The sequence below is a fragment of the Hyaena hyaena genome, unplaced genomic scaffold (assembly GCF_003009895.1).
Source record: "Hyaena hyaena isolate Hyena2069 unplaced genomic scaffold, ASM300989v1 scaffold_15, whole genome shotgun sequence".
Lineage (NCBI taxonomy): Eukaryota > Metazoa > Chordata > Mammalia > Carnivora > Hyaenidae > Hyaena > Hyaena hyaena.
Genome location: NW_024080647.1, coordinates 6640931 through 6655856, shown reverse-complemented (window position 1 = coordinate 6655856; position 14926 = coordinate 6640931). Strand labels below are relative to the sequence as shown.

The following is a 14926-nucleotide window of genomic DNA, read 5'->3' as shown; positions in this document are numbered from 1 at the left end:
TACTTGTGGGGTAAAGAATTGATGATTTCCTATTCCGAGTGCTCTGGCACCATGTGCCCCCCGCCCCCCATCCCCACACCCCACACCAACCTTAGTCACATTTTAAGTAGACCAGTTCCAAGGCAGGGCTGACACACGTGCTTTCGTGTTGATACACGTGTCACGTTTTGGGTGTGGAGAGAGTTGTCCTGTTGCGTATGTGCCAAGAATGGGTGGTGTGTGGGATTTGTACCTGGACTAGTACAAAGCACGGGTACGAAGACCAGTGCTTTGACTAGTCTTTGGGGGTGGCAACGGTGGCATTTCTAACACGTGAACCACTGAGCTGGCCCAGGTCTGGAAAAGGACTGGGTCCGTGTTGGGGGTGATAGCGCACCTTGGGTGGGGAGGGGTTGCTGAAGGGGTAAGAAGTCTGTAGTTGGTTTCAGAGAAGGGCCTGACAGAGGGTGTGATTAAAGTCAGCGTCACCACGAGGGCAGGAGCAGGGTGAGTGCGAATCTATCAAAAACTTGAACCCTGTGGAACTAGACGGAGGGAGCACCAGTGGATGATGGGTGATTAACTCAGGGGTTCGTTCCGCCACCGGGTCAGTCAGACATCTAAACACCCCCTAGCCATGAAATTCTTTGGAGAAATTTTTAAAAGTTGAAAGTATGCTCCCTGCTGTCCATCTGGTCATCATTGTAGCCGTTGGCCAGCTTGTTGTATTCAATAAACATAATCTGAAGACCTAAGTGTCAGGCCCATTGTTACGCACAGGACACTAAAAAATGAGCAAAAGCAAATATTTGGGCTTAACTACTAGACCTCCAACTGTTGACTGTGCAGATATGCATAAGTAGTCATACTCAAACTCCGTCCCAGTGAACTCATTGTGTCCTGGGTTTCCATTAAAGAGAAACAACAGCAAAAAGAAAAAAAAAAAAATGAATAAATGCTTCTCAAGAAGCACTCTATAACAGTGGGGGTGGGGTACTTACGAACCAGCCCCTGTAAAATGTGGTACGTTGCAGAGAGAGGTATGTATGAGGCATGACGGGATCACAGAGGCACGGTATCCAACTGGGTCTTAGGGCAGGATATGTTATCACAAAGGGCTTTCAGAAGGAGGTAAAGAAAGGAATGTTAGACAGAGCTAGGCTGCTTGGGGATGCTGGCGGGTGGTGGTAAGAGGGAAGACCTCTCAGTCAAAGCATAGGAGATGGGATAGCACTTGGAGGCTGGAAGCTCACTGTAGAACTCCCAAGATGTTCCGTGTTGATGGGGTGACAAACTGGAGAGGTAAGTGAAAGCTAGTCTGTTGCAGGCCTTTCTGCCTGGGGGCAGTAGTTTGGATTTGATCTTGAAGGGATTTAGGCAGTGGGTTCATAGGGACACAGGGTACGATCTGGTTGGAAAGACAAAATTAACATACTCCTAGGTAAAATTGCCAATGATGTCAGTGCCAAGATTCATTCGTGTGTCCCTAATGGGATTATGGAGGAGGAGAGGGATTCAGAGATCTCTCCCTGATCTTTGAGATGTGGAACCTCCCTTCGGCTGTCCCATGGATGTTTGCTACTGTCAATGTTGAGGACAGAACAGAGAGGGGAGGGGAAATGGGCAGGTTTCAGGAACCAGGCCATAAGCTTAGGAAGTCAGAATTATGAGGGTGACTCCCATGTTTGTCCAGGCTTATTGACCTGATTTGCTGATGCGTTTTTGGTGCTGGGGGCCAGGGACACCAGTGAGAAGTAGGTAGGGGGAGTCCAGATCCATTAACAGTCTACTGGCAAGGGCGACTTGTGCAGCCATGTTATAATGATGTTTCATAAGGACTGCTCTCTCTACTTCTGTGTGGGTTTAAAATTTTCCATAATTTAAAAAAAAATGAGAGTAATAGCTTCGTGGGTTTGTGTGAGGATTCAGTGAGAGCTGATGCAGGTGAAGACCTCGCACAGTGCTGGGCTTGTGGTGTGTTGACCGTTGGTGTTACCATCCACTCTCTTGGCCAAGTTCCACTTTTCCTTCTGCACCCTTATTTTACACTCTTAATTTCCTTGACTTTCCTGGCCCTTTCTCTCGTTTCTGCCCTTGGAATTTGCCCCATGGATTTTAGACAGTCGGACTTTTCTGGTTTCATCCCTGGATAGTTCTTGCAAGGGCATGCCTGTATCTCTTCTTCTTCTCTGGCTCATCTTGCCCAGGGAACCGTCTCTACTGACTACCCCAGTCCTAGGGTCCGTCCAGGGGTCAGCCTGCTTGACTGGTAGCTTACTTGCCCAGATACTTCCTTGTGAATTACGAGTGGGGGTGGGTGGGGAGGTAGAGAGGGGCGATGAAAGGAAGACAATGAGCCAAACACGGCACAACAGATAATATCCCCCTTTATATGGCGGTTGTCTTCTTGTAGTGTCATGTTTTTTCCCTTCCACATCAGATGGGTAACATCCCGAGGCCGTAACAAGATTGTAGGGGGGCACACAACGGTGTGAATACCCAGTCATCATGCTTGTGAACTACAAAAGGATCTATAGTGTCCTATTCTTGTTAACGCTTAGGTATAAACTCTGTGACTCTGTGCCTGTGGACATGATTATTTAGATACTTACAACAGTTTCAGGGATGCTGTTTCCTTTTTGTACTGAGCCAGTATCAGTTACTTTCAGCCTTTTTAATCTTTACTTCTGGCTGCTCTAGCTGCTGTGTCAAGTTGCAGATTATTTAGAAGAAGTTTGTTTCATATACTACATGAAAAGATTATTGAGAGGAACCCGGTGATGAATCCTTCCATAAAGCAGCACAGAATACCCGAATGTCTGGCTGGCACAGTCAGCAGAGCATTTGATTCTTGATCTCAGTGTTGTGAGTTCGAGCCCCATGTTGGGTGTACAGATGTCTACAAAAAATAAGTAAGCGTAAAAAACAGAAAAGCATGGAATATGACTTGGGAAGTGCCAGACATCGTGGTAGGCTCCTCTGACTTTATCAGTGAGATGTCCTTTTGAAGTAAATGTTACCTCCTTTTTTACTCTTCCATTGTCACGTGTCAAATATTATTCTAGGATTCTTTTCTTTGCCAACAAAAGAAAACCTACCTCAAACTGGTTTAAACAGTATAGGGAATTTAGTGGTTCTTGTGACTGAGAAATCCAGCCATGGGATGGGCTTCAAGTATGATTTGTTCCAGAGACATATGTTCATATTAGGGATCTAGTGCCATGTGTCTAGGCTTCTCTTCGCTCTACTTTCCTCTATATGTTGGCCTCTACCACAGATGTGTCGACAGCAAATGGAAGCTGTTCCCTTAGGAGTGCTGGGTCTTAGAGTGAGTGCTACATCACCCCTGGAAGAGCCCACCAACTTGGAAAGAGGGGATGTGGAAGTCTCGAAATTCACTAAAGCTGGAGTTTGAGGTTGTGTGTTCACCTTCTACCAATCTTTGTGTCAGAGGAACGGATGTCACTGCTGTGCTAGACCCTAGGGTTTGCAGCCCAAAGCTGAGAAGTGAAGTCAGCCTATTCAGAAGTGCAAATGCAAGCAGACTGTTAGGAGGAAATGAGTACTGTGGAGGCCATTCACAGGTGTCCACTCCAGGGACACTAGCCTGGGATTTTTGCATGTAATGCTCTCTGTCCAATTTTAGAGCCTTTTAATCCATATGTTCCTCATTTAAAGTTACTTTCTCCACATCACTGTTTGATAACCTTTAGTGTTCCTGAGGAAGCCATGCGTCTTGGTCTTGTGCATGTTGCTGTCTACGAGGATGACTTTGTCCACATCATCCAATTGTTGAGGAACTCTGTATGCTCAGCTCTACCATAGGTGGTTGGGCTCTATTAGTTCACCTTGTATTTACTGAATGCCTGTCAGACCAGGCTCTGTGTTGGGGACTGTGATTATCATTATATACAGTGTAGACATGGTCTCTGCCATTATGGGGCTTCTTTTGACTAGTGGGACGGCCAGGCATTAATTAAGCAGTGCAAGATGAAGCATCTGATACGTGCCTGGTCCTTGGTCAATAGTTTTTGGACCAAAGAAATAATTAAACAAATGCATAATTTTATGCTATGTTCAGTACTCCTGGGGGACCCATGAGAGCTTCGATAGGGAGGACTACAAGAAAGGAGAAGAGAACTCAGGATGGGGTTTTGGAAGTGTCCACATGCAGAACCTGGGGATGGTGTGAAAAGCAGTGTGGGCTGCTCTTGTGTAGCCTATGGGATGCTGATGTCCTTCCAGTCCTAAAATTCTCAGAGTTAATGAGGAGTCCTATCAGGCCCCTTTATGCTCCTTCTCTCTCTCTCTCTCAAAAAAAATAAAAAAAAAAAAAAGAAAAAAGAGGAAAATTACCTGCAGTGCTCTCTGTAGTTCTTAGAGTTGGTTACTCCCCACCTGAACCTGTCCTTCTTAATGTTAAATACTCTAGGTTTTCAATTCCTTAAAAATAATGTTCCTTGAAGAATGGATAAAGAAGGCATGGTGTATATGGATGGAACATATATATACAAATGGAACATATATACAAATGGAACATCATTTAGCTACGAGAAGGAAGGCAAACCTGCTGTTTGTACCAACATGGATGGATCTTGAGAGCATTATGCCAAGTGAGATAAGTCAAGACTAATACCAACCAATCTCACTTATGTTCAGAATCTACTAAACTTCAGCTCAGAGAAACAGAATAGAATGGTGGTCGCCAGGAGCTGGGAGGTGGAAGAAATGAGGAAATGTTGGCCAAAGGTTACGAATAGTGAGTTATAAGAGGAATGAGTTTTGGGCATCTAAGCTACAGCATGGTGATGAGCATTAATAACACTGTGTTACAATGAAATTTCAAAAAATGTTACTTGTTTTTCTAGGCCTTCTAAAAATAGGAAATGGTTCTAGAAAGTGGAAAGCTCTTCCCTGTAGCAGGTGTGTATTGGGTGGTCCCAGCCCACCTTGCTGGCTCTTTGCCAGTCCCCATTCTGTCCTGGAGCCCACAGCACCTCTCTTCTGAACTCAGAGTGCTGCTGCTTTCTGAGGCATCTGTGTCTCCAGCATCTTTTCATGAATCTTTCCCAACATTCTCAGCACTGAGAACCAGGAAGGAAGGCATCCGGTCTACCATGCCTCTCACCACACACACCCGGAAGAAAACCCTGCGCAGCGTAGACACAAAGGGTCCTGTTTTCCTGAAAAGGACAAACCCAAGTTCCCTAGCCTTGCACTGATTTTAGGCTCTGATCTGCTTTGGGGACATTGGTCATTTCCTGGAGTTCCCATTCCTAAGTTAACCTTCTACCCTTTGATCATGTACTTTTTTTGTGGGAGAAGAGCCTGTATAAAGCAAGTTTAAGTATAGTTACCAAAACAAAACAAATCTCTGTGGAGATTGATAGGTGGCCTCAGGGAGTGGCTCACTGGATGTGTTACGGATTTTCTATTACTGGTCACTGCATTTAGGAAATTTGCGGGGTGACGAACAGTATGGTACATTGCGTTGCTCTTTCTTCCACATGTTGCTTGTTGAAATGATGTAAGATAGTGGAAGAGTCCTCATTCTTCTGTAGAGGAGGAAAGAGGAACAGAGTGGGGAAAAGGCAGATAAATAGGGTTGGAAACCTTTCTAGTGCGGCAACCTCTTTATAACCCTGAATTTGCATAGTGTGTCTTATCTGTGTGTGTGTGTGTGTGTGTGCATGCATGTGTATGTGCGTGTGTATATGTGTGTAGATGTATTCTTGCTTGAATTTCCTGGCAGTCTTCCCGGCATAGCAGAGGCTGCAAATATTTGGAAAATTGGCATATCCTTTTTTTTGTGCTCAAGTCACTCAGGAACAATTGTGCCCTATTGCCAGACAAAGGCCTCTGTGAAATCCATATTGTTTTGTGCACAAGGGAGAGGGAGTCATCCAGGAGCCCTCGTGCAGCCCTAACCTGATTGCATGTATTGACAGTGCCTTGTTCTGACGAGGCACCTGGATTTGTTTCAGAGATAACCAGAGATAACCAGAATGTTACCTGTAAGCGAAGGGTGTTTGTGTCCTAAACTGATCGTGTAGTTCTTTCAGCGTACTTTGGAAGAACACTCTGGCAGGACGTGGCTATCTTGGTGAATCCCAGGACTTGGGATTTTGTTTCCTTTTTGTATTCTGCTGATTCTGTCAAGTAGTAGAGCCAGGCATGCAGGACATTGGGTGGGGCTGGGACATTCTGGAAGACTGGAAACTTGATGAAGGGGGAACAGCTGTTTCTGCCCCTGGAGGAAGAGCAAGTCCTGTGATAGGAGGTGGGGCTGGTCTGACTGGCAGACAATGTAAGGGGGCAGGTAGGCACTGAATTCAGTCCTCATGGGCTCCGAAGGGAGTTCTTTTCTGACCTGTTGGTAACCAAGAGTGGCGGTTGCTGCAAACCAGGTGGCTTCATTGAAATGGATTCTTGCTGGGGACTTATCCTTCTAGACAAAACTACACAGTTGAGGTGAGGCATGGCTGATCTACCTCTCTGTTGGATTCATGGAATGGATTTCAAAATGTGGACAGATTTTGTGGCAATTGATTTGGTTGTCCCTTGATAGAATAGTACCTATTTTAGTTCAACCCTCTGCTCCTGTCATATTAATTTTGGTTCTTAGATTTCTTACTCCACAGACATGATCTGGGGAGATGTTTTGGAAAAGAGAAGAGAGAGAGAGAGAGGTGAGCGAAAGAGGGAGAGGGAGCGGGAGCAGGAGAGAAAGAGCAAGCAAGGGAGGGGCAGAGGGAGATGGGTAGAGAGGATCCGAAGTTGGCTCTGTGCTGACTGAAGAGAGCTCAATACAGGGCTCAAACTCAGGAACTGCAAGGCCATGACCTGAGCTAAAGTCAGACACTTAACCAACTGAGCCACCCGTGCACCCCAGGAGACAGTCTTTCTGACATCACTTGGTCCTAAGGTTTGCTCTTCCTGTCCAGATGCAAGGACAGGATAGAGGGTCCCTTCGCACTCAGAGCCAGTGAGAGTCTGAGCCATTGATGGTTTGTGAAGCCACTTTAGTATCATGGCCGCTGTGGATGGAGGAGTGAAACCAGATGGGTCACTCCACAGGACTGAGGCAGAGGCAGGACAGGGTTACTCAGGGAAGAGAGAGATGAAGAAACAGGATTGAAATGATGGCTCTGGACATTTATCACAGACACCATTGGTCACTGAGGGAACCATTTACTTAATTAACTCAGTCATTATAGGTAAGTGTATTTGCACTTATCTATTGGCTTTACTCTATAGATGATTTATAGTGGCTTAAATTTGGTCAGGTAGCCTTTCCATTCCTATAACCTGTTGAAAAACATGTTCAGGTGCTACTAATAATAGCTCCCAACTGGGACATCAAAATCCGTGTGCAGGTAGATCGTTCCTTTCACACATAGACGGGTTGGACCTTGAGTGGCTAGGGTAGTATCCATTCTCTGGCTATATCGACATCTTTGTTGCTTGTGTGCATGTACACACACACACACACACACACCAACACCACATTTACTGACCTTTTCCCATGTTCCAGTTGTCATCCTCAGTGAAAATGGTATTTGGCCCTGACATCATTTCTCAATTTACTCATTATCTCCTAATCATTTTTGTGATGGCAATAAATCTTAATATGTTGGTTTCATGTCCCTCATTTAAATCTTATTGACATATCCCCAGGCCCTCTAAAGGGATCTGGGGTTACAGATATGAAAGGGGACATAAAAAACTTGGAACGGTGATCGGAGCCTGTTGGTCAGTGGATGCCTGGGGCTGTGCCTACATGTCTTTCTATCTATTCTGGTCTTGCCCCTAACATTTTGCACACGTTTGAAAGGTATGAGACTATACTTTTTAGAACTCACAGTTAGTCTGCATCTTCTTTGGAGGGCCTTCAGTGATCTGTAGATGGGATAAATTTCTGATCTTCATCCAGCTGTTACTGCCAGTCTGGTTGTGAAATGTGACAGGATCATGGCCAACTGTGTAGGGTTGAAATATGTTCCATCTGAAATTCCTTTCTATCCTCTCCATTGCTACATGAATTAAGAGGTTATGACTCGCAGTGATCAGGAGGCTTAAACCACATTTTGAATTTGCCTAAAGAGGATTTGGTGGTTTTCTACTAATCACAAGATGTTGAACAAGGGGGCCATTTACAAGGGGTTGCAGCAGTAGAGAGAGCTTACACTTCAGTGCAAGACTGTTTGTGAAAGGGTACTTCAAAGTATAAGGTAGAACGCAGAAGACAACTCGTATGGATGATGTACTCTAGGTGGCAGCGTGGAGGTGACCAGAAAACTGTGACCCTGGATGTCTGCCCTCTGAGAGAGTAGGATTCTAGCCTGAGTCAAGAAGAGCAGACAGGATATGAGTAACAGAGAACAAGGGAAGAGCATTTTGGGGTAATGCCGCACATGAGTGTGGAGGTGGGAATGGGTGAGGTATGTTTGGGGACCGTGTATATATGCTTGGAACGGTGGATTTATGGGCTAAGAGAACAGTGAAATATCAGGTCGAAAGATAGGAGTGGACATGTATCCTGCTGTTTGGGACAGTAGAAAACTCAACTTAGCTTAAACCGTGGAGATAACACCTTGGCCCAGTAACAGAGAAAAGGCTCTCTTTTCAGGTTGCAGGCATGGTTCTCCAAGGTCTGCTTTTCTCTCCCTAGATGTCTTCATGTTGATATGATGGCTGCCAGCAGCAACCAAGGCTACATGCTTTTCTGATCACATGTGTAATAATTAAATGAAGGACCTGAGCTTTGCTCTCACTGGTCCAGCCTTAACCATCATGGCAGCCAGGGGAATTCCATGTGCATAGGCCTGGGATTCTGTGTGTCCCACAATTGAAATAGAGATGAGGTTGTGCTGATTGCTTTATGCCAGTAAAGATCAACCTCTGGAACTCAGTTTTGGGCCAACACCACCAAAGTCCTGTGGCTGCTGTATAGTGATTTCCCAAAGGAAAATCTATAAAAGTCAACCTATCCTGTGACGTTTGTACAATGAAAAAAAATGTCAGTTCCATTTTTAAATTAGGGGAAGTTCTGATTTGTAGGGTAAATGATCTTGAGTTGAGTCTAGACTTTATAGGCAGATCCTCTTGGCCCAATGATCGTATTGTCTTGGTACTTGATAAGAAGAATGTTTAATTATCATCTGCTCATGCCCAGAAAACTTACTTGGTGACTAATCTTCCTTCTTGCCCCCATCATCTGTTTTTGCTCCTCACTAGGACTGTGCATGCTCATTGAGCTGACTTGTTTGTTTGTTTGAGACTCTGCAGAGTGCCCAACTCCAGTGTCTTTGCAGAACCACCTCTCTTTCCTGTAGGGCTCCCTGAGAGAGATACCCCACTCATTTGAGATTGCTCTTTTGGAAGTTATCCAGTTGAATCTATTTGTTCACATTAACATTAATCACAAATTGGGTACAATTGCTGAAGTTCATTAGTGCCATTCAGAGGCAGGCCATCCATCCATCCATTCATTCATCCATCCATTTATCCAATAAATGGGTATACTTACTGTGTGCCAGGAGCTATGCTTGCCACTTGGGGTGAACCTGGGTATAGTACACAGTCCCTACCCTTCAGCTCCCAGTCTAGTTGGGGAAGCCTGGAAATCCACAATTCTACTCTTATGTGGTGCAAGTCCTATGCAGTACTCTATGGAAGTACCTCTATTAGAGAAATGGTATGTTTCTCAACTGGAGGTATAGCTTAACTAGGATGTTTAAACAGGTTTAGAGGTTAAGGTTAGGTGACAGACAGCTGTTTAGAACAGAGGGAATTGTGATACATAAAAGATACAGCGGTAGTATTGTCACAGGTGTTCCTCTGCTGCTGGAGCTGGAATTCTCCCAACCCCCCCCCCTTTAGTTTAATTCTAGTCAGTTGACTTATAGTATAATATTGATGTCAGGCATAGAATTGAGTATGATTCATCACTTACATAGAATAACCAGTGCTTGTCATAACAGCTGGCTGGGGCTATAATTCTTAAAAACAAAAACAGAAACAAAAAACAAAACAAAAAATCCCGAGGTGGAGTGGAAGTGCAGACTCCCCATTCTACCCTCCAAGATTCTAATCTGTAGGTCAGGACAGTGGTCTGGGAATGCCATTTTTGTTTCCAACTCCTTGGGTGGTTCTCATCCTGGTGGTCTGTAGAGTGCTGGTCTAGAGTGCAGTGTGCGGGCACAGGGCCACAAATGTAGGCTGGGTAAGGGGGAAGAGCCTCAGTGGCCAGGGAGGCTGCAGAAGGGTGGAGGAGAATTTCTGGGTCTGAGCGTTCAGTAGGATCTTGGAGGAAGTTGAAGGCATTTGGCAGCAGATGATATTTAGAGCAGGAAATAATATCTTAGGCTTATTTTTGCATAATTGAGCTAAAACATCTTTCCAGAATTAAAAACTGGTGAAAGAATTACTTGGCTCTAAACTAGTGCCGCTGAGAATTCAGGTTCCAAACTTTAAGTGCAGTTCTTAGTCGGCTAGCCTGTGTCCCAGTTGGGAATTACTTGCCCTTCTTATGTTAGCACAGTGATTTTGTAATGCTCTTGAGTAACCTTGGAGGCCACTCTACAAATTACTTGATTTATTATTTAAAAATAGGATTGATTCGAGACTGAATAAATGTGTAATACTGAATCCATATGGGGGGGCAGTGAGGGAGGTATGCAGCATTTATACAGTTAAGGGTGTTTGCAGACCATATAAATGGGGTGGGTCTTTTTTCATAGAATCATTAAGACTTAATAAGACATTTTAATTGTCTTCCTCAGATAAGATAACTCTCAGAGGTTCAGAACCTTCTCACAGGTTTCTAACTTCCTTTGGGCAGTGGACTATAGATGGCTTTTACTTGTCGTTAAAACAGAAAGTAGATTTCAGACTGGCTGTTTCACATTATTGTTGGAGTGAACCCAGTTACCATTCCAAGCTCCATGGGAATGACTGTAGAAGTCCCACTTCTCAGTGTAACTTAGAATGCTTTGCGTCTTCAGTTGGATTTACTAAGAATTCATTAGTTACATTTCCCCATCAAGGGCCACCAAAAAATAGAGTATGAGCTGCTCCATTCTTGACACTTAATTGTATATTTTAGGCATGAAAGTACCTTGGTAGAAGGTGCAGGAAGTTACATGTAACAGTCTGTGTATGGACAGTAGGTGCTCCCAGGGCTTCTCAATACTGGCACTATTGACATTTGCACTAGATCATTCTTTGGGGTTGGAGGCTGTCGTGTGCATTGTTGGATGTTTTGCAGCACCCCTGGCCTCTACCCGCTAGACCTGATTGTGATGGTGAACATTTGTCTGCAGATACTGCTAAATCACCACTGGTGGAGAAGCATCGAGTCGACAGACAAGAAAGCTTTTTCTGGATATGTCTTTACTCTGCCCTCCATCTATTTTTTGAGAATTTTGTTATAACTTTTAAAAAGCCATGTAGTTGATGATCATTATAGACATATCCCATATCTGCAGGCTCCCCTACTTGTAAACTTGATTGGCAAACAAAGTCATGACTCCAGGCACTGTTAGGGTCGGTCTTGGACACACACGTGTGCAGAGAGGCAAAAAGTTGGAGTCACCTCCTGCATCTGTTCCCAGCTGAGGTCAAACAAGGTGATGCTTCTCGTTTCAGCTCTCTGACTGTAAACAAGTGTCCTTTTCAGGGCCTGTTGAGTGCCACATTTTTCAGATTTTTGTGTGTGCGGCTTTTTTTTTTTTAATTGGTGATTTTGCTTTTGAAAATGGCCCGCAAGTGTAGTGTAGTGCTGGCTTGTGTTCCCAAGAGCAAGGAGGCTGTTGCATGGGTCATAGAGAAAATACATGTGTTGGGTAAGCTTCTTTCAGATGGGAGTTACAGTGGTCTCGGCTGTGAGTTCAGTATTCATGATAAATCTAGATGTCTTTAAAGAGAAACACACATAGAACAAAGCCGTGGATTGATCAGTAGCAGAAAATGGAGTGACCCGAGGCTCACAGGAACCTAAAAGCTGGTATTTTGCCTGGGAGGAATGGTCCAGTATTTGCCATGTGATGGGTAGTGGTGACTTGGTAAGAATGCAACTGATGTACTGTTACTTAGCCTACATTTCCAGAGCCTACCTTTTGAAGACATAGTACGGTAAATGTGTTAAGCTGGGTTGCTTTTTTTTTTTGTAAAAAAAAAAAAAAAAGACACAGCCACATTATGGAAAACGTACAGAATAAATAATTGCTGAGTCAATGGCTATAAATATTTTTAAAGCTCTTGCATACCTCGTGGAAAAAGGTTGTACCGATTAATGGTGCCACAAGTAGTTTACTTTTCATTGGTTGTCATTTTCAGTGCGTCTTTGCCAGCATTATTTTGCATTTATCTTATTTTAAAAATGACAAGATTGTTAAAAAAAAAAAAAAACTTCTACAGATCCTTTGAAAATAGAATGTAACAGTCTCATTATTACCTTTTCCCACTTTTTCCTCAAGAATGGTAAGAATTCAGAATGAGTCCTTTCAAGCCTTTGAGAAAATGCACATAAAAATAAGTGATTTTTATACCCATAATTTAATATGAGAGGGACTGGGTATTTGCTCACTGCATGCCCTTTGTATTATGCTTTGCTGACTTAATTTAATAGAGGTGCAAAAGTGCTATCTCGTTATTTACAACATACTTGAGTTTCCAGGAAGAACTATATAAATGATGCTTCTGTTTAATAGCTATTGTTTAATTCCAGTGCTAGGCGATTATTAGCTTGTGATAAATATCTTTGAATCTAATTCTGATTTTTGCCAGTCACCGAAGTGATAGAAAACCACACAGACTCTGTCTTGCGATTTTACTTTATCTCACTAGGCTTGGCTGAGGATTTCAAAGAATCCAATTTCCTGGTAGAAAAGTAGTTAGTAAATGGATGCAAACGGGTAAACATTATCCAGGGTCAGTCAAGATGCCTAATAGAAGTCGCTACCACAGATGTTCCTGGAAGGATGACAATGTGAGGAACACATTCGTGATAAAAGTCCATCTCCGGCCTTGCCCTCACCATGGCTGGAGAAGAGAGGACATGTGGGGGATGGCTGTTGATCCCTTGTGTGTCCTGCACACAGGGACCTCTTGAACTGACCAGAAATCCTGTAGGTGAGATTCCCTTGATGTAGGTGAGGAAGTGAGACCCTTTGTGCCAGCTGTTGATCCTAGATAGGGAATTTTGATTGCATTTTCAAACCCTACTTATACTGGAAAGCCATAGCTTTCACGTAGGATGGTTTAGAGAGAGAGAGAGAGAGAGAGAGAGAGAGAGAGAGTGAAAATGCTCCTAGAAAAGAAAGACTAAAACCTCAGTAGCTCTGACTGATGGGAAAATTTAGGAAAATTGCAGGCCTTTGAAATAAAAGATATATTCTGTTTCCAAGATGGTGGAACGAGAGAAATGGTACACTTTTAGGGTTGTCTGTTAACTACTTAGGTAAAATAACAGGACTATACTAAGGCCAGGAAGGACTGTTTTCTGGAAAGAATGGAAAAGATGTGGATTATGCCCGAGTGTCAGTTTCTTAACCTGAGAGTGACACAGGTTTATGAGATTAAGGTCCATAGGGATTCTGTTTTCCGGTAAGGGAGTGTCACTCACATGATAATTTTGCGCCTCTATCCCAAATTCCACACTCCAGCAAGACCACAGTGGGTCTTCTTGACATATTGAGAAAACTTCAGGGTTTGGCAGAGATGGGATTTTTAAAAAACTCTTTGACAAAGCCTTAGCTGTGAAAAATTGACAGAATTTAAAATGCTGTCCTCTTAAACAAAAAACCAACACAAAATAAACGACACCTTTCTCATAGATTAGGAATTATGAGATCCCTTCCCCGTGAGATTCTTCGTTTACCTTTAGGATGATATTTTTTGTTGACAATTGAAGGCATTCAGATAATCATCAAAAAACTAGAGGCACACCCCTTTGAAGTACAGTTTCTCTTTCAGAACATCTACGGGAGAAGTACTGAAGAGAAGGTTTCAAGTAAAATATTTCAGATAATTGTCCACATTCTTCTCACTTTTATTCCTGAAAATAGCAAGCAAACTTTATTTTTAATGTGAATATTTATGAAACAACTTAGTGGAAGTATTCTTTTAAGTTAACCCTTTATTGGGGGTAAAGTTGTATATAAAATAGGTCATTAACAATATTTGAGTTAACTTGTTACAAATTAAAACAATAGAAAGCTATAGAGTAGAAAGTAATTGACTAAGTTCATTGATTTCCCAACTCAAGAAATCCTTTGTAATAGTGTCTTTTTGTTGCCTGTCTTTATGTTTTTGTAATGGGGAAGATTTAGCTGTTATGTTGCTATATCTGTGAACTTTTATCTTCTGGGCTTTGTAAATACAAACTCTGTTCTTCATATTTTGTGGTTTAATAGGTTGCTTTTTCTTTCTTTTCTTTTTTTTTCTTATGTATATCTCTTATCTACCTGACATTTGTTTTTGTGTCTCCTAGTGGAAAATCTATAACTTGATTTTTATTTCTGTGGATTTTTACTTTTGTGGGTATTTACTTTTCCTAGCATAATATATCTAAAAGTTGGCTCTTTCATTACTGATTTAAAATCCAATCTAATGGTATGCTCTATGGTACTTCTTTCAAATGATAAATTCATTGTATTCTAAATATCTATATATTTGCTTACTGTGCTCTCTATCCTGTTGAACGGTCTGTTTCTATGATGATACCACACCATTTTCTTTACTGTAGTTTTACAATATATTTAGCATTGTTAGGGTTCCCATCATTGTACTTTTTTTTTTTTTGAAAAAACATTTGATCATACTGAAGCTTTCTCTCTTCCAGCTCAACTTAGGATCTGCTCTATAAATTCTACAGCATATCGTGTTGGAATGTAGCTTGCATTGTGTTGACTTTATAAACTGATGGAAAGAGAATTGCCATCTT

At 42.8% G+C, this 14926-nt stretch overlaps 1 protein-coding gene and 1 pseudogene across 2 annotated transcripts in view; one reads left to right on the top strand and one right to left on the bottom strand.

Annotated features, from left to right (window-relative positions):
* Positions 1-14926, top strand: part of TLN2 (talin 2) — a 440503-nt gene that overhangs the window by 134091 nt on the left and 291486 nt on the right. The window lies entirely within an intron of this gene.
* Positions 2414-2510, bottom strand: LOC120222571 (annotated as a pseudogene).